Genomic DNA, 27,607 nt, shown 5'->3' with positions numbered 1-27,607 from the left:
TATTTTTAAATGACTATACCTAAGATCTGGGCTCTGATTGCTCTCTTATAAAGCAATAGTGGAATTTTTTGTCTTAAGTTGACTTCAGGGATAGTTTTGCCTGAACAAAGGGTTGCAACATTAGGCTCACTTTGCCTACAGTTAACTAAACTTGTCCATAATTAAATTTCTAGCCTCTGAAAAACAAATATTTTTCAGTCTCTTTTTAAAATATGCTTTTAGTAACACATGTGCAAAACTACATTTTTCTTATCAAAGCTGTTGAGGGAACTTGTTTGATGTGTGTTCTAATTACGCAGTCAAGCTTTGTTGTTAGTTTTAATTTTTCTTTTGGTTTCAGAAGGACTAGTTGAAAAACATAATATCAATGGTTATTTCAATCCACTGTGTGTATCAGACAAATTATGTATGACACCATAAAAAGAATTATTTACAGAATCATAAAATGATCTTAACATTTATAAGTGTATTTTATATATTACTTTACCTCCAAGCAGAAACATATTTTTAATTTATTTATTTGTAGATACAGTGTAAGGACAGAAGAAGTGTATTTGAATTCACTAAGTTTACTTTTAGGCTCCCCCTGCCACCATTTATAGAACAGACAATCACTAGACACATTTACATTAAAAACCACAAATAATCAGCCAACCACCATTGGTTAAGAGAACCAAAATAACTGTCTTGCTAAATCTAAAATAACCCTAAACCTGAATCTACCCCTCTGAATATTGTTATTCGTTGAACAGCTATTATACCATGCCTGCTCCCTTCGTTGGCCTAAGGCTGGAGTGAATTCCAGAGTTGTTGGTCATCTTCTGAGAATGTTATGCCCTTAGTCCTTAGATGTACAAATCTAGGGACTGTCAACTTAAGTATCTCAGCTGTCATTGTATACTATCAAAAGTTAGAGTGCAACTTTCAGGATATAAAAATCATACTGGTATAATAGTCTCATAGAGATGCTTCTGTCTAAGCTGTTCAGAATTATCATTTATTTCCGTTTCAATTTTTTGGCTATCCAGACATATTCTGTTCCTGGGATGAAAGGTAGTGAATTCTGGGTCATGTGAATATTAGACTGAGAAATGTTGTTTCAGACAGCTAGGTGGAGCCCTAGAAAGACAAAGTTCTTTCAGTACTCATATTTCACAGGCAGAATTTTAGATTGCAGCATTCATTGGATTTATCATAGTGGATCAGACCAGTGTAACTGATCTAGCTTGGTATTCCCTTTCTGAGAGTAGTTAGAGTACCAGATGTGTCCAGAGGAAGGTGAAAAACCTTTATGATGGACTACTATACTCCAGGGGACAGTGTTTTCTTATCCTCACACAATTTGTGGTTGGCTTGTATGCTGAAACTTGAAGGTTTATATCCTATACACTTTTATCCTATCTAATATACCTCCTGGATTTTGTTTCTGCTATGTATGTCTAACCCTCTTCTGGGATACATTTATATGTATTGATTATTAATGGGGACTGTCCTAGGGCCCTGATATTAGTATCTTTATACCTGCAAGTGTAAAACCTACTCATAGATAGGGTAGCCCCATTGAAATCAGTAGGACTATTTACATGGGCGATGATTACTTATGTGTGAAAGGGTTGCCAGTCCAGTCCTCTATTAGCTTAGGCCCATATCTTCAACAGAGTCCACACATTTTGGGTGCCTCAGTTTTTGAGTGCCCAAACTGATTTTTCCCAAGTGCTGAGCACCAAGAAATCCAACTGGAACTTCATTTTCGGGTGTGCAGAGACTACGTGTGGGAGTATTCAGACTTGCGTGCAGGCTTCTGAGTTTGCAGAAACATATGCTGTCAGGTATAATTTTGAAAATGTGACTCCCACACTTCTATACACTCTTATTATTTAGAACTACATTATGCTGCCAGTGTAAAGTATGAGGTGAAAACTCACCGCCTTAGGGAATGTCTTCCTAAACCCCAATGCATATGGAGGAGTGGGACCACTAGTACACTTCCTTTTGGGACACTAGGTGCCCCCATGGAGTAGAGATGGAACATTTCCTTCACTGGGACTGCAATTATGCCTCATACTTACACAGACTGCACCTGGTAGGGTGCAGGAGATGGCTCTTTGCATACTGTTTCCATTACGCACCCATGTAAAGATCAGGCAGAATCTGGCTCTGACTGAGAGCTAAATTTTCATACACCTTTGCTGAAGCTGTACACTCTCCAGCCTTAGGTAAAAATATGTATGGATGAATGAACGATCAGGTAATTGAACTTGTGCAAACTCCATATTTGCTCTCTTGAATCAGGGTAATTATGTGTGCAGATGGGCCACACTGCATGTGCTTAACTGCCTATTTGCATGTGTAAGTGTGGGTTTTCTTTGCACAGTGGGTGCATACACAATTTTTATTGGCACAGTTTAAGAAGTCATTTTTAAAGATTTTTGGCCCTGAATATTTGAGATATAGTGCAGGTCCAGAAAAGAACATGTGTGTGCCTCAGTAGTGCAGATCTGTACATCCTGACTGATACATAATGAAAAGAGACATTCCTCAAAAGTCATAAATGAGATAATAAATTTTTCTATTACCGTGCTTCTGTGGGCTCCCTTGGTAGCTTTGATCACAGTGGAACAGGAACCAGGTAGTGCAACTTCAGGGGGGCTAAAATAAGGTGGGAAAGGTATATTAAAATAATTTAGAAGTAGAATGCCCTCTGCTGTTTGCAGCATTCAGTACATATTTGTAGGGTTGCCTTTTTATATTAAAAACCTTAGCTAGGTATTTTTAAGAAAAAAACAACAAGTCTGAAAAAAAGAAATTAAGGACAAAACCTCCTTTTTGTTAAAAATGTTTGACATTACTGAAAGCATTGCTCTTACTCCTTTTAGGTAGCTTCTACAAATTTACCCATAATGTTTTATATCTGATGCTGACTTTGATTTGAAAGTGTAATTTTCAAATAGCTTCTTGACCCAAACGAAGAATTGTAAATTGCATTTCAAACTGTGTCTGTGTGAAGGGTAGCACAGCAAAATTAAGCCTCACCTAAAACAAAAGTTACAAGATATCTTTTTGTTATATTAACAAGAACATTCATAAGTGAGGTTAATTTTTTGTGTGTATTGCAGGAAGCACAGCTAGTTCATAATAAATATTGAACATACAGAATTCACAACTACTGAAACAAAGTGAGGGTTTTAGGCTTGTGGGCATGTTTGAATAAGTTAATTTGCCCATCCTTGGGGCTTTCAGTGAGTCTCATAACACATGGATATGTTGTAGTTTTTTTGGAAGCAGTGAAAAACATATTTTTAAATTGTCAGACTGAATCTTTCTACAGGCCAGTGCTTGTATAACTATTAATATGAATTAGTACTTTATTTTTATATAGCACCTTTCAACTGATGAGCTGAAAACACTTCAGAAAATACTGATTTAAGCCTGACAACATCAATCTAAATTTGTTAATCCTCATTCCCCCAGTAACACCCATATTTTTCCTTGCTTTTCCCGCACAGTCTCCAAATTTCTCTGCTCCCACTTTTCCAGCTCCTTTAAAGCAGTGGCTCTCAACCTTTCCAGACTACTGTGCCCCTTTCAGGAGTCGGATTTGTCTTGCATATCCCCAAGTTTCACTTCACTTAAAAACTACTTGCTTACAAAATCAGACCTAAAAATACAGAAGTGTCACAATAAACTGTTACTGAAAATTTTTTTTACATTCTTCTTGTCTATATGAAATTTTAGTTTGTACTGACTTCACTAGTGTTTTTTAGTAGCCTGTTGTAAAACTAGGCAAATATCTAGATGAGTTGATGTACCTCCAGAAGACCTCTGAGTACCCCCAGGGGTACATGTACCCCTAGTTGAGAACAACTGCTCTACAGTCTTCTGCACCCCATATTCCCTTTCAATCACTCAGATTCCCTTTCTGCATCCCTCAGTTTCCTCTTGCTCCCACATTTTTCTGTGCTCTCTTGGGGCTTGTCTCCATTACTCGCTGGATTGACGGGCAGCGATCGATCCAGTGGGGGTCGATTTATCGCATCTAGTCTAGACGTGATAAGAGACGCAATAAATTGACCGCCGAGCTCTCTCCCATTCCCCTTGTACTCCACCGGAGTGAGAAGCCGAAGCAGAGTCGATGGGGGAGCGTCAGCTATCAACTTACCACAGTGAAGACACCATGGTAAGTAGATCTAAATACGTCAACTTCAGCTACGTTATTCACGTAGCTGAAATTGTGTAACTTAGATCAATTTCTTCCTCCCCCAGCGTAGACCAGGCATTAGTATCCCTATAGACTGAAAGGGAAATGTGGGCCATCTTTACTGAGGGTAATCTATTTTTTCAGACTCATTGAAAGCAATTGAAGCATTTGATATAAGGACAGAAATTCCAGAGTTTCATTCCAGGATTTAGACAATCATGAAAATTGTATTTTAAAAATGACCCTCCTCACCCCACTGCAAAAAAAAATCACCCAGAAAGCTTCCAAATTCAGTGAGGTTTGCAATTATATTATATGGAAACAGGGTAGTATCTCTTTAAATCCCTTGTGAGCCTTGCAGTAGTGCTCACTGTGTTCTGAATTTTAGAAGCCATTAGAATAGTAGTGAGTACGTAGCTAGGAGTTGCATGTTGTGTATATACAGTAAACACAGTTATTTGGACCCCACCATGCCCATGTAGTTCCTTTGTATTACATTTGTTATGTGAAGAGAAAAAGACAAACAGTGATAAAACAGAATTGCTGCTACTTGCAATCTTCTGCCTTAACTGCTATTGCATGGTTATGTATGGTTTTACTTTCTCTTCCTCTTTGGTGGCTTTGCAGGCTGCTTCTTCCAGTCTCTTAGCAGGAGTGAGAGGGCAAGCTGTGTGGTGCCAAAGCTACCTAATCTCTGCCATTTGGCCAAAAGCTCAGTTTCCAGCTCTGCTACCTGTTGGGTGTTTGGCTTTTGGCTGGCAGGTAGGGTCAACCAGGTCTGGTTTCTGAGACTCCCTCCCCTCCTTTCCCCACCAGCCAATCAGGCTGCCTCCTTGCCTTCACCTCCTCTCTTCTCCTCCAATATGAGACCTAGAGGAAGCTGGGGGAGGAATATATGACAAGGTAGTGACCTGACGGGAAGGAAAGTCTGAGGAAGGGAGAAGCAGCCACTGGATCCACATGTACTGAGCAAGGAGTCCAGTTCAATGTTTGTGTGAGGGATGGGTGGCAGTGGGGAGAACTGAGAAACTTGGGGTGGGCTACTAATGGATTTGGATGACAATGGGGCACATTAATACAGTGAGGATGAAGGGGAGGATTGATGGAATATGGGGTGAAGATTGAGGCAATGTTGCAAACTCTTGATTTTTTTGCAAGTCTCTTGATGTTTAGTGTTTTTCTTAAAGCCCAGCTCCTGGAGTCAAGGGATTACATCCAAATTCCAGTTTTCTTTTTTTAAGTAACTTTCTAGCCCTTATAGTTGCTGAGAAAAGCTGGAACTGAGTGTACTCTAAAGGCTCAGAAAACCAGAAGGCAGATAAAAGGCTACCTGTGATGATTCCAATATTTTTTTGGTGAAGGCTGACTCATGATTATTGTAACACTTGCGGTTGGCAAAACTGTTGGTGTGTGTATGTGTGTTGTGGGGGTGATGGTTGTGAGGGTTTGTGTCAAGTGATGAACCCACTTTAGGACTTTAAAATTTACATACAAGATTTTTTCCTTTAAAAAAATTGTTTGTTTATTTTTTGCTGCACTAATGCAGGCAGGTCTGCCCTGTTGTGTTATCAGCTGCATTCTTCCTAAAAGTCGACAATAATATGTGACTGAATCTGGGGGAAACTTGGTGGCAAGATCTTGGGGATGAGTGGTGTGACATCTGGAGCAATCTTAGGGGAAGAATCTCTGGAAGCAATCATGGATGGATGGGTAGAAGAAACAAATTTGAAGAGGCAGATTCTATGACAAGGGTGGGGAATCTGTTTGATGGGGGTGGGGTGGGGAAGGAGGAACATGGGGATCAAATCTCTCAGAGGAGAGAGAGGATCAGTCTAGATCTTGAGTCAAAAGAGGAAGAAAAGACTGGTAGAGGAGGATGACACACAGAGCTAGATTTTGACATGCTTGATGTGGATGTACAAGGCAGAGGGGGAAAGTGGAAAGATTCTCTCCTTCCTCTGCCACAATGCAAGGGTCAAGAACAATTCCAATCCTTGTATTCATTTGAGCACAAGATCTTCACAAGTCAAACAGCATTAGTCATCCTGAAGGGATCAGTGACCATGGGGAACCATGCTGTACCTTCTTAAGGGGTTTTAAACCCCTTTTGTGGTAAGCAGTCCTGGCAGGTACTGTACTGTGTTTTGCTGAGTCAAAGTTGCCTCCTTGTGCTCTGGCTTGGGCAACGCACCCAATCTATAGTAGTGCCTATAAGGGACAGTTCAGCCTAGTATGTAGAGGAGAACAGATTGGAAAGAGATTTGGGGAATAAGACACAGAATGTAAGGAAGAGGAGATTTACCAGTGCGAAGGAAAGAGAAGAGACACAAAGAAAAGGAAACATGGTAACAAAGAAACAAAATTATCACTGTTAACTTTTTACACAGATTATTTTTTCTATGCTGTGAAGTAAAAATACTGAAAGAAAAGGTAAACAAGGAGAGGAAGATAACCAGAAACAAATAAGAAACTCAAGAGAACATTTTTCTTCTGATTCCCAATAATAGGAAAAAAGATTAGAAGGAAGGAGTTAGCCAAAATAAGGAGGAACTCAAAATTAGTTTGGAGGAATACTGAAGAAGAGCATAGGGAATTAAAAAGGAGACCGAGGAGGGGGGAAAAGGGAGCAAATGGGGTCTACTGGTTAGAGCACTGGACTGAGAATCAGGAGACCTGGCTTCTGTTCCTGGCTCTGCTGATGTCCTACTGTGTGGCTTGAGCGTGCCATTCTACTTCTCTGTGCTTCTATTTCCTTTCTAAACCACTTGTCTGTCTTGTCTACATAGACTGCACACTCTTCTGCCCTGACTGTGTGCTTGTACAGTTCCTACCACAATGGAGTCTGATTTTTAGTTGGGCCTTTAGGTACTATTGCAGGGTGGATTGGTTTAAATCAAAGCAATTTAAATCACTGATTTTAATCATGATTTAAATCAGCAAGCAGCAAACCTTGATTTAAATATTTGATTTTAATCATATTTTGCATTTGTACTTTTTTACTTGTTTTCCTAAATAAAAGGTGATTCTCATTGGTTGCTAACCATTAAAATGTGTTCCTTTGTAACTAAATATAGCCTGTACACTAAATTTGGTGATTCTTTTTGCCAATGAAGAGGATATACTATTCCTACACACGTTTATTTAAGTAATTATATAGCTTAACTTACATTTATTCGGATCCTTAATATTTATACTTTTTGATTATGTTAGAAGATGGTGAATAATTCAGTTCTTATTTACTAGATGATGATTAATTTTTTACTTATGATTTCTGGCAGGCTGTACTTGGAAGGAAATTCAATTTAAATGAACAAAAACAGCCTTTTATTTATGTTTATTAAATAAACTTCCTTAAATATGCTGGATACATAAGAAAACGTTTCTCAAAACATGTTTTACATTTAAAACTAACTTATTTATTAAACAACGGAAGATATTATCTGTAGTTAGTGAATTGAGCTGATTGTTCTGGTCACCATGTCCTTTAATATTTTAGAACTAGTAGATCTCATCTTCTCACACTTAGTTTTTATTCACAGATTGGAAGAGGCAAAATAAAATTTTCTGCTTTTCAAACTTTTCAACTTCCAATTGGTTTCTTAACTTTAAATTAATTAGTTATTGAACTGAACTAGTTGAATAAACTAAAATTAAGAAAATATTCTGTCTGATCCTGAATAATAGGCTACTGCTGTCAAAAGTTGGTTTAATACTTCAGACTCTGGATCCAAGTGCTTAGCCAGTGACTTTCAGCAGTTCAGTGGTTTGACTTTCTTTAGAACTTGACAGCAAATATGTACTTCTTAATAATTTTTGTATTTAATTTAAACAATTTGAATAGATTATAATTAGTTTAGGCCTTAACATAGGTTGTCATAATTCCAAATTTAATTTTAAATATGTTTATTTTCTAAAAATAAACCTATATTTAATTTAAATTAAAAAACATCCAATGTAAGTTTTTAAAAAAATCTGTTTTATTTGATATTTTTGAAGCATCAATTTTATCCGGGGTGAAAGTAAAACTGAAAACTTACTGGTACAGGGGCTGGCTCCCCCCCCCCCCCCCCGAAGGGCAGGGTCTCGGGCATAAGGGGCGGGGTTGAGGGTCAGTGTCCCCCAGCCAGCTCTTGCACACTGCCTGGCCCGCACTGCCCAGGGCCCCAGCAGCGATTTAAAGGGCCCAGGGCTCTGGCTGCCACTGCCGCTACTACAGCAGCGGCCAGAGCCCTAGGCCATTTTAAATCACCAGCCCCGGGGCAGCTGCTCCTTTTGCCTCCCCTCCTGTTGGCAGCCTGGTGGGGGGGGGGAGGAGGGCGAAAGGGGCAGCAACGTTAAAGCGCTGCCGCAGCAGTGCTTTAAATTAAGGCAGTAGGGACGGTACCGGCGGCCACTTTTTACCGTTATGCCGTACCAGCCCGTACCACCTTACTTCCACCCCTGATTTTTTCCACCACGAACAAAAGAACAGGAGGCATGTCAAGTTTTGAAAATACTGTTATTCATCCAGTTTAAGTGGTATCAAACATTTGCGATATTTTCTTTCCATTTTGTCTGCCACAATGGCTGGTTAAGATGTGGAGAGGCCTAGAGGCTGCAATTTGATCCACGTGAGCTAGGGTTGCCAGGTGTCTGATTTTTGACTGGAACTCCTGGTTGAAAAGGACCCTGGTGGCTCCAGTCAACACTTCTGACTGGGTCATTAAAAATCCGGTTGGCGGCGCAGCGGGGCTAATGCAGGCTCCCTGCCTGTCCAGGCTCCATGCAGCTCCCAGAAGCAGACAGAATGTCCTTGTGGCCCCTAGGTGGAGGGGTGATCAGGGAAGCTCCGTACACTGCCTCCACCCCTCAGTGCTGGCTCCGCAGCTCCCGTTATCCAGGAACTGCGGCCAATGGGAGCTGCACGGGTGGCGCCTGTGGGCGCAGGCAGCACGCAGATCTATCTGGCCCCTCCACCCAGGGGCCAGACATGGCAGCCACTTCTGGGAGCTGCGCAAAGCTAGGACAGGCAGGGAGCCCGCCTCAGCCTCACTGTGCCGCTGACTGGGAGCTGCCTAAGGTAAGAACTGCCAGGCCAGAGTCTGCACCCCAACCCCCTGCCTCAGCCCTGAGCTGCCTTCTGCACCCCAAACCGCTCATCCCTGGCCCCATCCCATAGCCCACACTCCCAGCTGGAGCCCTCACCCCCTCCCAAACCCCAACCCCCTGCCCCAGCCCTGAGCCCCCTCCAGCATTCCAGACCACTCATCCCTGGACCCACCGCAGAGCCTGCACCCCAACCTCCTGTCCCAGCCCTGAGCCCTGTCCTGCGCTCCAAATCCCTTGGCCCCAGTCTGGAGCCCACTCTTGCACCCCAACCACCTGCCCCCAGCCCAGTGAAAGTGAGTGAGGGTAGGGGGATGGAGTGAGTGCGGACAGGGCCTTGGGGAAGGGGTGGGGTAGGGGTAGGGCCTTGGGGAAAGGGCAGGGGTGTTCGGTTTTGTGCAATTAGAAAGTTGGCAACCCTAACACAAGCAGATCTGCACCCACAAAGAGCTCCACTGAACTCAATGGGGCTCTGCATATGTTCAGGTTCTGCCCATGTAGATCCAAGTCATCAGAAAACTGTAAAGTATCATTGTCAGGGTTGGCAAGCTCAAAATATGGGCATTTTTTTTCTTCTTTTCTGTGTAAAAAAAGCAGTACAGTATCTTGCATGCTTTTTCTAAAAAAATAAAAAAAAAAACAGGAAAAAAAATTAGAAAAGGAGTACCAGCAGCATCTTGGCTCTTATTTTAAAACAAACAAACAAACAAAAAAACACTTTACAAAACTTTAATTCTATGCAATGAAGAACTGACCTGGCCTGATCCTGAAAGGATTAAGTGTCTCAGTAACTACAGTCCCTAACTACAGTCCCATGGAACTACTCGCATGCATAGTTTCTCACATGCTTATGTTTTTGTGAATTAGCTCCTAAAACAGTCAATAAAAACGTTTTTAAAAGCTCTATGTAATATTATGCCCATATCCTTTTAAGCATCGGACAATGCTGTATGTTCCAGGGTATAGTTTTCTAAAGGACCTGTTCCTTTTATCTTTTTAAAACATAGCTTGTCCCTGGACCAGTCACACTCCCTTGTTGCTTAGTGAGGGCATATTGACTAAATAATCTATGACATTTACATTGGGGGTGATTTTCAAAGCACAAAGGGCAATTGCACCTTTGAAAATCTACCCTGTTGTGTTTAAATACTGAAGTTGTTTTGTTTGGACTTGGAAGTGATTTAAAAAAAAAATTCCTTGGTGACATGAACATGAGAGGGCTTTTTGATGTCCCCTTTTATAATTATTTTGATTGTTTTTCATTTTTATTTTTTGCTTTCAGGAAAATACACACTTCTTAGTTTACATATTAATTACAAAGAGCCCTGCTTTCACAGGTTTTTCATCTTATTATTGCATATTGATTGTATTTGATTAATAAAATATTAATAGTATTAATATTATAGTTATATATAACCTAGTTTAACCTATAACTTATAAAATAGAAAGTACATCTAGTTTATGTAAGCTGATATTTATTTAGCTCTCCCATTATCTCAGACTTGCTTTACAGGATGGCCCTGATATGATAAGTGTCAGCCTTAAGCCTGTGCAACCTCTGCAGTTGGCTTCATAAAGGCCTCACAAAACTGTCATGCAACATCCCTTCATTCAAATTGCATTTATGCAACTCAATTGCTGGCATATAAATATTTCCCAGTGAAGTTTGCAACCATGCCGTTAGTATAAATTGCAGATGTGTTTTTTTTTTTTAAGGTCCTCTACTGAGGGCTTGTCTATACAAACAGTTATAGTGGGTGGCAAACTGGGCTGTACATCTACTTTGCACTAGCCTGCCATGCACTGTCTGTGTGGACCCTGCTGCCATGCACTAAAAGTTCCCAATTGTGCTTTGATCTACCCTGCTTTGAAACATGCACTAAAGAACTTTTAGTGTGCAGCAGCAGGATACACAGACAATGCCTGTCAGGCTACTGCAGGGTTGCACCACAGCTTGCTGTGCACTAATTGTTTGCATAGACAAGACCTTAGAAGTTGATCTTGCAAAGATTTAGGCATACTAGTAACTTTCCTCATGTGACTTGTATCACTGGGACTTTCTCCATGTGAGTTGTCCCAGTGGTAATAAAGTGACTCACATGCCAAAAACTTTTGAGAATCACTAAGTTTGAGTCTAAAGGCTTTGGGTGAAATCCAAGATTTCATCTTTGAGTCTAAAGGAACAAGGAGAGGACTGTAGTAAGGAAAAGAAACTACTAGCAGGCATAAGATGGTAGAAGTTAAAGTAGGTCACCTTATACCTTTTTCTGATTCCTTAGGATTTAAGGTACAACATCTTTGATTCACTTTACATTTATGCACTGGTGAGTGAAGGGAGTGAAATTTACACCACCTCACATCTTTGAGTTTGGTTATCTGTTTCTGTCTTTTGAAACTGGTAGTGTGAAAATCAGTACACTTCTGGTGTGTGGGTGTATGTTTTGTAAGATCAGGTTCCTCTATTTCTGTTAGCTGGCAGGCCTATTGCATGAAAGTTAAATGATCTTAAATGGTTTCCTTTTATTCCAAAGGTCATGTGCAATGTGGATCCGCAGACCCTCAGAGTCCAGGGAAGGAGGAGCAATATTTAGAGCCCTGCACAGATACAAAACTTGTATCCGCATCCGAGCTGCGAGCCACAAACATGGTCCATGGATATCTGCATCCGTGGTTATAAAGCAGATATTTGCAGGGCTCGAGATATAAAATTTGGATCTGCATCCATCCGCAATCTGCAAACATGATCCGTGGACATAAAGTGGATATCCACAGATTACAGGATTCTAGCAATATTGCACAGCCAGGAATCCACCTACTTTTTTGATTCTTCCACCAGAGGAGGTGGTGTTTGAGTCCGTTCTGTTGAAGGCAGCATGCTTTACCTTAAACGCTACTCCAGTGACAGATCATGGTTAAAGAGCATACCTCTTTGAAAGGAGAAAAGTGACAAATAGAATGAAGAACCTGGAGGAAATTTAAGAATGCAAATTTCTTTTGCCAGAAGTAATTAGTATATGCTTGAGACAAAAGATCAGAGGTAGGAAGCACTACGTCATGTGCTGTCCACAGGCTAGCAAATAAGCAGAAACTGAATACAGTGTATTAAAGGGTAATACTAAAATTTGATAGGACCAATATTTGACATGCCATATTTTCCCATATAGTATCTGTTTGCCAAGTCTATATAATTTTATGTGCTATTTTATTTCTCAGAATAATTGGCTTGATTTTTTTTTCCTTAAAATATCAGCAGCTGAGCATTCATGCATAATGTTGTAATATCAAACCATTATGTACAGTCAGTGGAAGAAAATACATGTTATTAATAAAAGACATTCCAGTTCAGGTTGCTAGGGAGTTTTACAATTATGTATTAAATAGTAAAATTACCTTGGGCTGGTGTCCTCTTAAATAATACAGGCAGACTCTTTTTATTGATAGAAAATAATACTTTTGAAACTATTTGTAAACTCCTAGAATGGAGAGGAATTATTCAGGCTGGCAAAAGGAGGCAATGGACTGAAACTGAGAGGAAAAAAATTCGGCTGTGTATCAGGAAAGATCTCACTATCAGCAAGATTTAGGGAATTGCAGACCAGTGAGCCTCACTTCAGTACCTGGAAAGATACTGGAACAAATTGTTAAACAATCAATTTGTAAAGACTTAGACGATAATAACATAAGTAATAGCCAACATAGATTTGTCAAGAACAAATCATGTCAAACCAGCCAAATTTTCCTTCTTTGAAAGGGTTACTGGCATAGTGGATGTGGGGAAGTGGGGGTGATGATTTTGGTAAAGCTTTTGACAAAATCCCACTTAACATTCTCGCAAGCAAAGTAGGGAAATGTAGTCAAGATACACTCACTTTATAATGGTTTCACAACTGATTGAAAAACCATACTCAGAGAGTAGTTATCAATGGTTCACTGTCAAACTGGGGGACATATCAAGTGGGGTTCCACGGGGATCTCTCCTGGGTTCAGAATTAGTTGATATTTTAAATTGTATAATGGAGTAGAGAGTATGCTTATAAAATTTGTGGATGACACCACGTTGGGAGGAGTTTTGCAAGCACTTTGGAGAACAGGATTGGAATTCAAAAGGACCTTGTTAAATTGGAGAATTGGTCTGAAATCAACAAGATGAAATTAAATAAAGAGAAGTGCAAAGTGCTTCACTTAGGAAAGAAAATTAAAATGTACAACTACAAAATGGGGAATAACTGATTAGGTGGTAGTACTGCTGAAAAGAATCTGGAGGTTATAGTGAATCTCAAATTGAATACTTGCATGAATGTAATGCAGTTGCATAAAAGGCTAATATCATTCTGGGGTCTGTTAACAGGAGTGTAATGTGTAAGATCCAGGAGGTAATTGTCCCACTCTACTTGGCACTGGTGAGACCTCAGCTGAAGTATTGTGTCTAGTTTTGGGTGCCACAGCTTAAAGATAAGGACAAATTGGAGCGAGTACAGAGGAGAGCTACAAAATTAATAAAAGGTTTTAGGAAACCTGACTTCTGAGGAAAGGTTAAAAAAACCTGTCCTGTTTAGTCTTGAGAAAAGAAGATTAAGAGGGGACCTGATAGTCTTCAAATATGTAAAGGGCTATTATAAAAAGAATGGTGAACAATTGTTCTTCATAGCCACTGAAGGTAGCACAAGAAGTACTGGGCTTAATCTGCAGCAAGAGAGATTTAGGTTAAATTCAGCTCTGGAATAGGCTTCCAAGGGAGGTTGTGGAATCCCCATCATTGGAGGTTTGTAAGAAGAACAGGTTGGACTAACACCTGTCTGGCATAGTCTAGGTTTACTTGGTTCTGTTGTAGTGCAAAGGGCTGGACTTGACGACTTCTAAAGGTCCCTTCTAGCCTTACATTTAATTATTCTAAGTTAGTTTGTGCAACACTTTCCTACAGGAATTGATAGGAGTCGCATCACTTGGGATAATTTACTAGCAAAGCACTCAACAATGTGCTGTGGGGAACGTTCCTTCATTGGCAAGTGATTAATTTAGTAAGTTACCACTTCTAATTTAAATTCTAAGCTTCACACAGTCCACCACTCAAATGTCTAGTTTCATGCCCATTCTAAATCTCTTAGAGCTATAGTATTTTCTTTTTTCCAAGAAGGAAGATGCAGGAGAAGATAATGCTTTGAATCTCCCCTAAAGGAAGAGGTAGACAGTGAGGGTCAAGGCATGACCTTCAAGAGGTATGGAGCCTGAAGATTTGCTGGTAATTTTGGGTCATTCCTTGTGGATTTCAGGATCTCTGTATGGGAAGACAATCTTTAAGTACTATTTACCAGGGCCACTTGTGCCCTTTCCATGCCCATGCCTTGGCTCCCCTCTGCACTGAGCAGCAGCGGGGAGCATAATTCTGTTAGATTCTCAGCTTTCTAAAACAAATGTTAAATTATTGAGTGGATAACTCAGGATTTCCATTTTTTATTGAGCGCTTTCAAAGGCATTAAAATAATTCATTACTGCTGCTTCCTAAAGCAAGAATTTGACTGACGTTGAGTTATTGACCATAGCTTGGAAAACACCCGCAACAATGGGCTATAATAATGCCCAAAGCCATAGGCTGTGGTTTATATTTCCTTTTGGAAATCACCTCTTCAGAGCAATGTGTTATAACTCTTCACAGACCAGAAGATGAAATTTTTTGTCTCTACAGATTGTTTTTCGTTATTTCAAGAGTTTTTCAGTACCCCTTTTCTATTATGTAATTCTTTTATCAGCCAGCTCCAGAGCTACTACTGTAAATAGCTTTTCCCCCAGTTTTTAAAGGTTAAGTCCCTTCCAAACATTTGACACATTTGTTTTCACTTAGAACATTTTGAAACGTTTTCTGGTGCCCCACAAAAGTACATCAGTGTATTTTGTTTTTACTCTTTACCCTACTTTTTTTTTTTTTGGTCTACATTGTGTTTTGAGCCTAAGGATATTGTCCATAGTATTGCATAAAGTGTGAAATAAACATTAAGTCTCTCACTAGGGTCTTTTTGCCCTAAATGTGGTGCAGTATCAGAATTATACTTTGCTTAAGGTTCTCTGTTTTAAGACAAAAGATTATATTACCAGTTTTTAGGGTTGCCAACTTTCTACTCGCACAAAACTGAACACCCTTGCCCCTGCCCTGCCTCTCCTCTGAGGCACTGCCCCGCCATACCTCCAAGTCCCCACCCCCACCCATTCCATCCGCCCATCCTTCTGTCGCTCCCTCTTCCCACCCTCACTCATTCATTTTCATCTGATTGGCTTAGGAGGTTGCAGTGTGGGAGTGGATGAGGTCTCCCGCTGGCTCCCGGGTGGGGCCAAAAATGAGGAGTTCAGGGTGTGGGAGGGGGCTCTGGGCTGAGGCAGTGGGTTGGGATGCAAGAGGGAGTGAGGACTCTGGCTGGGGGTACAGGCTCTGGGGTGGAGCCAGGGATGAGGGGTTTGGGTTGGGGGGGTGCATCTGAGGGGTTTGGAGTATGGAAGGGGGCTCCAGGCTGAGGCAGGGGGTTAGAGTGTGAGCGGGGTTTTGGGCTCTGGACTGGGGGTGTGGGTTCCACAGTGGGGCCAGAAATTAGGGGTTCAGAGTGCAGGAGAGGGCTCCGGCCTGGGGCAGAGGGTTGGGATGTGTGAGGGCTCCAGCTTGGGGTGCAGACTCTGGGGTGGGGTTGGAGATGAGGGGTTTGGGGTGTAGGAGGATGCTCCAGGCTGGGACTGAGGGATTCAATGGGCAGGAGGGGAATAAGGGTTGGGGCATGGGGTTGGGGCTCTGGCTGGGGGTGAGGGCTGTGGAGTGGGGCTGGGGATGAGGGGTTTGGGGTGCAGGAGGGTGCACTGGGCTGGGACTGAATGGTTCAGAGGGTGGGAGGGGGATCAGGGTGGAGGGTGCAGGGTGTTGGGACAGGGTGAGGGATCCATCTGGGGGTGCGAGCTCTGGGGTGAGGCTGAGATCAAGGGGTTCAGAGGGTGGGAGGGGCATCCAGGGTGGGGCAGGGCACAGGAGGAGGTTGGGGTGCAGGTTCCGGGTGGCGCTTACCTCAAGCAGCTCCTGGATGCAGCAGATGATGGCCCTAATTCTGTAATGTGACCTGCACAAGGGAACTTGGGAGTCCCTACAGACACTCGCTGAAACAAGTAGGACTCTGCTTGAGTATTAGGATCTGCCCACAAATTGCTTTGTAGAACTGCCAATTTCACAAACATGACCCAGTTCACACAACTCTGGATTGTTAAAGTATCTAATAAAAAAATATATATAAATAGACCTTTACAAGTAACTTGTGAAAAAGTGGGCACTTATGAATTTCTTACCAGATGGCTGATTGTTGCATGTGGATTACATATGTATTTATATTGCAAACAAAACTTAAAATAATGTCACATAGTGAAGCACACACAAATTATGAAATGCCATATTTACAGTACAGACGTAGAGTAGAAGACAGTTCCTGCCTCAAGGGTCTTATAGTTTTAGTTTAAGACCATGCACAAGAGTAGGCCAAAAAAAAAGCAAACCAAACAAAAAATCCCCCCCAACCAAAAAACAAACAGGTGGTGAGGGGGATAATTTAACAGTAAGGTGAGCATGTATGTTCGTAGACTAGCTCCGTGCATGTCTTGCAGGTATAGAACATCTTTTGTTTGTTAATGGAGAGAAATAATCAATCAGTAGTAGTCTGCCACCTGCCTATGCATTATCAATGAGCAGTGTGATGTAGGCTTGCACCACTACTAATGTAGGACTGTGCCAAATAGGAAAATAGAGTTCTCAGTTATTACTAATCTGTAATTTTTAAATTGTGTTAAAAATATGATAGAGTAAGAAATATATTCCCTTTTATGGAAGGATTAGCAAAGCATCTTGGGAGGCTAAAGCTAGGGATTTTGCAAATGTGGTACTCTGGATTTTAAAGGGAGACTTAAGTTCTTGTATCAGATTCATGCATCCATTGACTGCTTATGAAACCGTTATTTCACAAGCAACTTGGGAATAAACTTGCTGTCTCCTCTCTTGGTGGCATAGTGAATTCTGGGGATTCAGATGTTCTTTTTATTGGGAAGGAATGGGGTTAAAAGGCTGCCCTCAGTGATGTGATGGTAAAAAAAAAAAGGGGGGGGGACGGCAAAATAATATCTCTTAATACAAAATTATGCACTGTGTTCTTAATTTGAATATGTAGGCAGCTTCATTTTCTGAAACCTCTCCATTATGTGGAATAAGTGGTTTATTTGATTTGAAAGGAAGAATTTATCCTTGAAGGCAAAGTCCTTTAAAAACATGTCATAACTGTGAAAATAAACATTAAGAAAGATCTCATTATTCTTCATGTAAGCAACTTCTCTGTCGTCTCACTAATGGAAAAGGGCATACTAAGCAACAATATCTTAATAATTTGCTTCTGGTGATGAGCTTGGATAGTTTGGGGAATTGTGTGAAGGCCAGAGGAGGGGGTTCAGAAAGATTTGGTGCCCATCGAGTATGGGTTGTAATTTCTAACTGATACCCCATATGGATTCATTGTAGGAGACAACTAGCATTGTGTAGCTTGAAAACTTGCCTTTCACCAACAGAAGTTGGTCCAGTAAAATATATTTCTCTACCCACCTTGTCTCTCTAATATCCTGGGACCAACATGCCAACAACACTGCAACAAATAGTGGTATATTTAGAATAGTCTGTCTTCCCAGTTGCTTTATAAACTTTACCCATGGGTTTATGATGTGTGTGTCAGTATAGTTCACTTAAATAACAATTCCAATATTTTTGCATTATGAGAACCAATGCTATATTTTTAAAATAAAGTTTAGTTCAGGCAGAAGTACATATACTAGCAGACTCAAGCCAAAAAAAAATCCCACTCAAATGAAAAAAAAAGTATTTTCAGTCAATGTGAGAATTTAAGTAGAATAGTAAGAGAAGAGCCCATTTTTATAATAATCCTGTGTATGGAAAGAAGCACGCAATATTAATGGCATAGAACCAAACTGAATTCAGTCATAGCTGCATGTTTTCATAAGCATCTGAGAATTACCATAGAGACCTGAATATTCTGATGAGTTTTTGGACAGAGATATTGGATATCTTGCATTACCTGTAAAAGGCAAAGCAATATTATCTTTCCTATGGGAAAAAGGTTAAAAGTGAGCAACAGCTCAATCAAGTAATTGATTTTATGTTAAAAATATTTTCTGTTTTTTTAAACATAGAGAATTAAAACTAGCTAGATCAATATGCATTAGTCTTCCTAAAGAGCTCCCACCACATACACTGTCTAGCCAAATGTAGATTCTACAAATATATATTAAAAAAACCCAAAAACCTTCTGTGTTTTTTTTACTCAGATGAAAATTAATTTCCACATTGTTCTAGGTCAACAGATTTTGACAGTAACACTAAACTCAGTGTAGACCTACATAAAATCAGACTACAAAATTTGTGTATCCTACCAAACCTATCCAAGTATCTCAATCTTTCATAGGTAAATAATTAAAAAAAAATAAGATGCAGATCATATTAGAGATTCACAGTATGACTTTAATGATCACTTATTAACCTGGATTGCATATACTAGCAACAATGTGTAAGTGCAAACTCCTAAATGACCTCACATTAAAAATGCTGAACATCCAGGTGTTTCTAGCAACTCCATTGGCAGTTGCTGGGTGCTCAACACTGCAGAAAAATCAGACCCCACTTATTTAAGTGCCTAAAGGTAGGCTCCTAAATCTGTACTGAGCCACCGTTTTTTTGAAAACTCTTGATTTGAATTTAGTGCATGGAAATAATACAGCATATTCAATAATAAAGCTTGAAATACCTCATCTCATAATCTTAGGATCCAATAGAGAGAGAGAGAGAAGTATTAATATCCAGAGTCGTAAGAGGGCATTGTAGCACCTAGGGTGAGCAAACATATTTGCACCCCCATTAGAGGCAATGTGTGGGGGGAGTATGCAGGTTCACATCTCTTTCCCCCTCCCCCCCAATTTCTGCCTTCCATTTAGCACAGAGGTTTTCAAACTGAGGGGCACACCTCTGTGCTAAATGGAAGGCAGAAATTGGGGGGGAAGGGGCACATGACCCCTTGGGTACCCCACTCTGCCCCTTTTGCCACCCCCCACGGCAAGGAATACTGTTTACAGTTTTGGTCTCTCATGTTTAAGAAAGATGAATTCAAACTGGAACAGGTGCAGAAAAGAGTTAGTAGGATAATCAGGGGAATGGAGGGCCTGTCTTACAAGACCAGTCTAAAAGAACTTGGCTTGTTTAGCCTTACTAAACAAAGGCTGACAGGGGATGTGATTGCAGTCTGTCAATACATCAGGTGGGGTGAAGAGCTAGTTAAGCTAAAGGACAATTGTCATAAATATACAGGGAAGGGTAAACCCCTTTGAAATCCCTCTTGGCCAGGGGAAAGCTCCTCTCACCTGTAAAGGGTTAAGAAGCTAAAGGTAACCTCGCTGGCACCTGACCAAAATGACCAATGAGGAGACAAGATACTTTCAAAAGCTGGGAGGAGGGAGAGAAACAAAGGGTCTGTGTCGGTCTGTATGCTGGTCTTTGCCAGGGACAGAACAGGAATGGAGTCTTAGAACTTTTAGTAAGTAATCTAGCTAGGTATGTGTTAGATTATGAATTCTTTAAATGGCTGAGAAAAGAATTGTGCTAAATAGAATAACTATTTCTGTCTGTGTAACTTTTTTGTAACTTAAGGTTTTGCCTAGAGGGTTCTCTATGTTTTGAATCTAATTACCCTGTAAGATATCTACCATCCTGATTTTACAGGGGGGATTTCTTTATTTCTATTTACTTCTATTTTTTATTAAAAGTCTTCTTGTAAAACACTGAATGCTTTTTCATTGTTCTCAGATCCAAGGGTTTGGGTCTGTGGTCACCTATGCAAATTGGTGAGGCTTTTTATCCAACATTTCCCAGGAAAGGGAGGGTGCAAGTGTTGGGAGGATTGTTCATTGTTCTTAAGATCCAAGGGTCTGGGTCTGTAGTCACCTAGGCAAATTGGTGAGGCTTTTTACCAAACCTTGTCCAGGAAGTGGGGTGCAAGGTTTTGGGAAGTATTTTGGGGGGAAGGACGCGTCCAAACAGCTCTTCCCCAGTAACCAGTATTAGTTTGGTGGTGGTAGCAGCGGCCAGTCCAAGGACAACAGGTGGAATATTTTGTACCTTGGGGAAGTTTTGACCTAAGCTGGTAAAGATAAGCTTAGGAGGTTTTTCATGCAGGTCCCCACATCTGTACCCTAGAGTTCAGAGTGGGGGAGGAAACTTGACAACAATGTTAGCATGAGAATAAACAGGTATAATCTGGACCTGAATAAATTTAGGATGGAAATTGGAAGAAGGTTTCTAACTCTCAGAGGCACGAGGTTCTGGAACAACCTCCCATTAAAAGTTGTGGGAGCAAACCACTTAATTAGTTTTAAGACAGAACTTGACAAATTTTTGAGTTGGATTGTGTGACAGGGTTGCTTGTGATGGTGGAGGACAGGGCTTCACAGCCCTGAAGGTTCCCTTCTGGTTCATGTCTCGCTAGTTTCTAAAATGTCATGCTTTGGGGCTTCAGCTGTTCACCTACAGGGGTCAGTAATGGAATATCCTTCCTCCCTCAGCCCCATGTGTTCTGTTTTTTGTTTGTTTTTGTTCTTGTTTTGGTCTTCTACTTCTGAAGCAGCTGTAGATGGCACATTGGACAGGATGGACAAAACTCTGAGATTCCTTTTTTAGGTTTTTGGCTGGTGGGTCTTGGTCATATGCTTAGGGTCTGACTGACTGCCATATGTGAGATTGGGAAGGAATTTCCCCCAGGGTCAGATAGGCAGGGACCATGCCCTCCCTCCCCCCCCACGCTTCTTCTGCAATGTGGGGTGTTGGTCACTTACTAGGATAATCTGGATATATGTCATGTAATCAATTCTTTGCTATTGCAGGAGTCTTAGGAACTCTTGCACCTCAGTCCCTCTTAATTTCACCTGGGACTAGATGATCTGGTGGTCTCTTCTGGCCTTAAACTCTATTAGAATTTGGCCACACAGGTTGGAGGGCAGAATTTTGTCCTAAAGCATCATATCTTATTTGTCATCTCCAGGACTTAATTATCTTGAATGTAAGTGTGTGGTAATGCTTTCTAACTTTTCAGGATTGACTGTCAGCATGCACTATCCATTTGTTCACAATGTAGGAATCTATTACTTGCATGTGCTGGTGATAGTGTACCAAAAGTGTGTGTGGCAGCATGCACAGGCAAAGTTACATACTCAGAAATGGAGACGAAGTCAAGATTTCACTGAAAATCTGCTCCTTAATGTTCAAAGAGGAATTTGTTGTGTTACTTAAAGGGATGCTGTACCTCTGGTACTTCTAGTTGCCTTTTATGATTTTGAAATTTTCAGTATTAAAAAATGAACTTTTTTGAATCCTAAGGAATCCAAAAATTAATACTACAAGTGTCACTGATATGTCCATCTATACTGACTTTTAAAATCTGTCTACAGCATTTGTTTATTATCCTTCAAGGATATCTGTGGAATTTACCCTCCCTTAAATTTCTTTTTGGACTTTTCATATTCTAGGACACACAGTTTTAGTTAGAAATGTTTCTTAGATTCTGTTATCTTTTCCAGCACACAAGCTAAAAATTTACTCTCAAGTTTTTTATCATATAGATAAATAGTCATGGGGTGGCCCTATAATTCTAACATCCATAATAGTTTGTTTTGTTGTGACTTTAACAGAAGTTAAATGAGCTCTGAGGATTAATTTAAAATCTTACATTTTGCAAATATTGAACTCTGGGAAGCTAAAGCTATTTTCAGTGCGAGTCCAATCCTATTCAGACAATTGAAATCAGTTTCGAAATCATAATCCCATGCCCTTTTCTTTAATCTAGACATTGTTTGCTGCAATTTTATATATAGCAGAAATAAACCCTTTTGTTCATATTGTCCTAATTTTCATAGATATTTTCCACGTGTAACTTCTATAAAATCATCCAGTCCATCTTCTGTGCCCTGTCAGTGCAAGGTTGTTACCTTCAGTATGGATTCTACCATTTTGTCCTAAATATCCGTTATATTTTCCATGTTTGTTCCTCAGTATCTCATTCTCAATTCCCCTGAATCTTCTACTGCCTGTTGATTTTGTTGTAGCCAGTGGACAAGATATCATTTTGTTCCCAAATTGCCTTTCTGGAGCAGCTAGTTCCAATTACCAGCTGGATGTGGGTCCCTTCTGAAGGTCTTCAGCTGTATTGAGAGAGAAGAAAAATAAGAGCTCATTGCTTGCTGAAGAACGAGACACTGAAACCAGTCTTGAGTAAACATGTTTAGCTAGTGTTAATATATAAGTTGCAGAGTAGCAGCGATGTTAGTCTGTATTAACAAAAAGAAAAGGAGTACTTGTGGCACCTTAGAGATCAACAAATTTATTTGAGCATAAGCTTTCGTGAGCTACAGCCAAGTGAGCTGTAGCTCACGAAAGCTTATGCTCAAATAAATTTGCTTGTACTTGTGGCACCTTAGAGATCAACAAATTTATTTGAGCATAAGCTTTCGTGAGCTACAGCCAAGTGAGCTGTAGCTCACGAAAGCTTATGCTCAAATAAATTTGCTTGTACTTGTGGCACCTTAGAGACTCTTTTTCTTTTTGTTAATACATAGTAATTCAGTGTGATCCTGATCCTAGACACTAAATAATGTCAGAAAACGTAGCCACCATGGTAGTTCATATTATAATGTACATATCCGCATACAAAAATACTGTATTGTAAAAGCACCTGCCTCCATTCATTCAGGATGGAGGCAGGACTGTACAAAACACTTTTTTCCGAAACTTCAAGAGGAAGAATTCATTCCAACACGGTTTCAGAGCAAAGCACAGGGACTGAGAGGCTTGTGTCTCCCCTCTTGTACTGCTGCTGGGGACTGGAACAGCTCCTGGTGTGAGTTAGAGGAATCTTGAGGTGTAACCTGACTTCTACCTAAGTTGCAACTGCCACCATGCGGCTGTGATATGGGCTGTATAAACTCCACAATGAAGGACTAAGGGTTAAGGAGCAGCTCAAGCAAATACAAATGTATTAATTTGTCTTGCAGTCTGCAAAGTTTACCTGTAATAGTAGGTATGGATTCACCCCACATCTCCTTCTGGTCACCCATCCTCTGGATTGGTGATCATTTTGTTCAGTCTTCTTAGCAGGAGAGAAAGAGGCTACTATGCAATGAACTAGTATGTATGTAGGGAAAGCCCAGCATTTAGCCTGCTGTACAGGTATATAATCCAGACACTGAGATGTCTCTCATCAATATGAATGGGAATTACATGGCTAGAATAAGCAAGGAGAAGGAAATACAACTAATAGTAGTTAAAGAGAAATAGTAAAAGCCTGTAGAAAATCTGGCTTTTAGCTGCATTTAAAATGTTAATTGTTAATATGTATAATTCATTTTATAATATTCTGTCTGGAAAACTAAATGATGCGCTCTCAAGAAAAAACGCTCTGATTGAATAAAATTTCAGATTACTAACATAGAATCATAGGACTGGAAGGGACCTTGAGATGTCATCTAGTCCAGTCCCCTGCACTCATGGCAGGAGTAAGTATTAACATAACATAACTAGGTCCATCATTATTTTTTTTGTTACATGGCTGTCAAGTCAGCAAAATTTTGACAGGGTATTTAAAATGGCAGAATACAGACAAGGGAATTTTTAGATTACTCATTCAGAACATCAATATTTTATAGATCTAAAGTGCCATTTTATATTATGTGTAAACTGTTTCAATTTGGTGAATAGTTTACATGAGAAATAATTGGTCTATGCAGTATTCCTAAATTCCAATGTGACTTTTATATTCAGCTAAAATTTTAGGACATGATACAGTACCATGTATTACATAAAATTTGTTAACCAATTTTATAGCAAATGAATTCCATTTCTTTGCTGCACATATTTAAGTGGGGGCGTTTAAAAGCACTGTCTGGTATGGATATTATGAATGATTATGAATTTATATAAGTTGTACAGTCTCCTTCGTATATTCAAGAGACTGCATTAATTCTAGTTCCCAAATACCACCATTTCATAATTATTTATGTACAGTATATCTGTACTCCATAATAGGAGTACAGATACTGTGTATATGCAGTACACTCTATGTGCATTTTATGCGCTCTGACACACACATACGCACAGTTGGGATTTTCAAAAGCATCTAAATGATTTAGGACTAGAAAATTCCACCTTATTATAGAAGGAGCTAGTAGTGGCTCCTGTATTTAGGATGCCTAACACTTTCCATTTATAAAACATCACGGTGATTTTTTTTTTTTTTTAATTTTTATATAACCTCCATTATCTGCAGCAGGCCTTTGAAACTCATCAGGGACAAACTGGCCTTTGTGCCATGGAAATCTTGGTCCGGTTTGGCTGAATTAAAAGCTGTTTTAACATGATCCTTTCTCTTTCTCCTGCTTCTGGGCTTAGCAGAATTTTGGCAGCCTGCCCAAACAAAAAAACATTCTTAAAAGCTCTGAGGCTCTGCTGCCACCACCGCAGCTCATGCAGCACTTGGAACCTAGGAGTGCCAGAGCAGCTGTAGCTGCAGGAGTGGGAGGAGCCAAGTGAGACATCCACCCATCCCCTACAGTCAGTCTCCTACCCCCGGCACAGTACCTTGCATCAAGAGCCCATCCTTTCTCTCTGGGAGCACCACATGGGCCAGTACCTCCCTCCCCAGTTACTGGTGTGGGAAGAGAGAGAACCAGGCTGGGCTCTCCCAACCATCCCCTGGATTCAGCATATGGTGCCAATGTGGAGACTTAAGGCCTGATTCTTCTCATACAGTGGGGTAGATTGAGAGTGACTGCATTGAATACTCTGGAGTTATAAGTGAGATCAGAATCAGGCTCTTAAGTCCTAAACCAAGTTTATCAATGGCATGGCTATGATATTGTGGCTCTTGGTATTATAGTGGGCCTCTTCTTGAAGAAAATAACACATTGTTCATTTCATAATGAGTCTTCTCTTAATATTGGGTGTGGGGGAATCCGTTTAATTCTCCTTATTCCTGAAATGGGAACAGATGATAAAACATTTTTGGGATGAGAAATGTGTAACATGCATTTCTGCTACTAGTGGCTTCCTCTCTCTCTCCTCCACCAGGTAACTAATCAAGAGGTATTGCCAATATACAATTCATTTCTGAAGCACTTATTTAAAATTGTAACTTTACTTGATTAATTGCTTCAGTGGAAAAAGCTGAGATAGTATTTTTGAAAATAACATGTTTGTGAAATAAAATGTCATCTTGTTTGATTTTGGGTCCAATTCAATATATTAATCTTTAAAACACTTACATAGTTTGGGTCTAGCAAAGTCCTAACTTTTTAGATGATCTCCCAGAAAAAGCATTGCAGAATCTCACCAACCCCACAACAAAACTTTAATTCAGTAAGGCACGCAAGCATATTCCTAACTTTAAACTTGTGAGTAGTCCCATTGACTTCACATGCATAAAGTCAGTCCTGTGTTTGTCTTTTGCTGAATCCGGGCCTTAATGCATCATTTTTTCCAGTACAACCCTCTCCTTCCCCTTGGCCCTCAAAAGAAAACAATCAATATCTCCCAGCATAGTGGGCCCCACAAAAGAAATCCAGCATTCTTCTTGCTAACCCAGCCCTTTGATAAAACAAATCCATCCATTGTGGATGGCTGGAAGCTGATGTCAGTAAAGGTCAAACTAGAAATAAGATGCAGATTTTTAACAGATCACCAAGGGATGAGGTAAATTCTCTATTATATGGAATCGTTAAATCAGGATTGGATACCTTTCTGTGCATTAGCTCAACCACAAGTAATTGGGTTAGATACAAGAATCCATGAGTGAAATTCTATGGCCTGTGCTTTTTCAGAAGGTCAAACTAAATTATCATAATGGCCTCGCTTGGCCTTAATATATGAATCTATTCTCCCCAACATAGATCTTCATGAACTTTCCAAAACCCCAAAGTAGTTATTTTAATTTTTATCTGGTTGAAACTGTATTGTGTTTTGCTGGCAAAAGTGAAATTTCAGTGGCTGGACAACAGGTGAATATTTTTGAATAATTGTTTTAGTTACCTTACAGTGTTTCTGCTTTATAGTGAGTAAACGTTGTTTGTTTGATAAATGCTTGTTAAGTTCAGATAGTGACGTGATTTCGGTAGGCATCAATGTGAATTTACCTGTAAATAATCGATGTGATGCAAAGAAAAACAGATGTTAAGGCTTAAACACTGAAGCACAAATGCCCTTACCAATGTCATAACACTGTGTGATCTGGAAGTGTGGTGACTGATAACCTGTACCACCATCATGTTGTCACACCAGAAACAATCTTTTATTAGCAAACTCCATTTTCCAAATGACCATTGCAATCAAAATGGGAAAAAAATTCCAGGAATGTCATGTCCCACGTGATCCCTTTCTGGATCCAGGTGGAGGGCCATTGTTGTGCATACCACTTGCCTTGGTAAAATACCACAAAACCCACAGCTCCCAAAACATCCGAATGGATTTTTAAGTCAGCCTCCTGTAACCATTCCTACTGCCATAATGACACACCATTGAAATGGCTCAAACAGTTCCCACATCTCCAAATCCTCCTTCATCTCTCTAGTAACTCATTTTATAAGAGGTTGATGGTGGGATGGAAATTGTTGAAATCATGGTGGAATTCCTCAAGGGCTTCTTTTCCATGGGTCTAGATGATTATGTCATCAGTGTAGCGCAAGTAGAGTAGGGGCATTAGGGGACGAGAGCGGAGGAAGCGTTGTTCTAAGTCAGCCATAAAAATGTTGGCATACTGTGGGGCCATGCGGGTACCCATAGCAGTACTGCTGATTTGAAGGTATACATTGTCCCCAAATGTGAAATAGTTATGGGTGAGGACAAAGTCACAAAGTTCAGCCACCAGGTGTGCTGTGACATGATCGGGGATACTATTTCTGACGGCTTGTAGTCCATCTTTGTGTGGAATGTTGGTGCATAGTGGCCAGGATGGTGTTTTCAGGAAGACACCGATGGATTGTAGTTTCTTCAGGAAGTCAGTGGTGTCTCGAAGATAGCTGGGAGTGCTAGTAGCTTAGGGCCTGAGGAGGGAGTCTACATAGCCAGACAATCCTGCTGTCAGGGTGCCAATGCCTGAGATGATGGGGCATCGAGGATTTCCAGGTTTGTGGATCTTGGGTAGCAGATAGAATACCCCAGGTCGGTGTTCCACATTACCCAGAAGTCACCTACTACAGGACAGGCCCAACAAAGAAAAT

General features: G+C 40.4%; 1 protein-coding gene across 8 annotated transcripts in view; it reads left to right on the top strand.

Moving 5' to 3' along the window:
• The window catches only part of C2H8orf34 (chromosome 2 C8orf34 homolog), a 366,689-nt gene that overhangs the window by 6,795 nt on the left and 332,287 nt on the right, over nt 1–27,607 (top strand). The gene's annotated exons all lie outside the window — the stretch shown is intronic.

This window comes from Lepidochelys kempii, chromosome 2 (assembly GCF_965140285.1).
Source record: "Lepidochelys kempii isolate rLepKem1 chromosome 2, rLepKem1.hap1, whole genome shotgun sequence".
NCBI lineage: Eukaryota > Metazoa > Chordata > Testudines > Cheloniidae > Lepidochelys > Lepidochelys kempii.
Note: the sequence above shows the minus strand (reverse complement) of the source record. Positions and strands in the feature narration are given on the sequence as shown.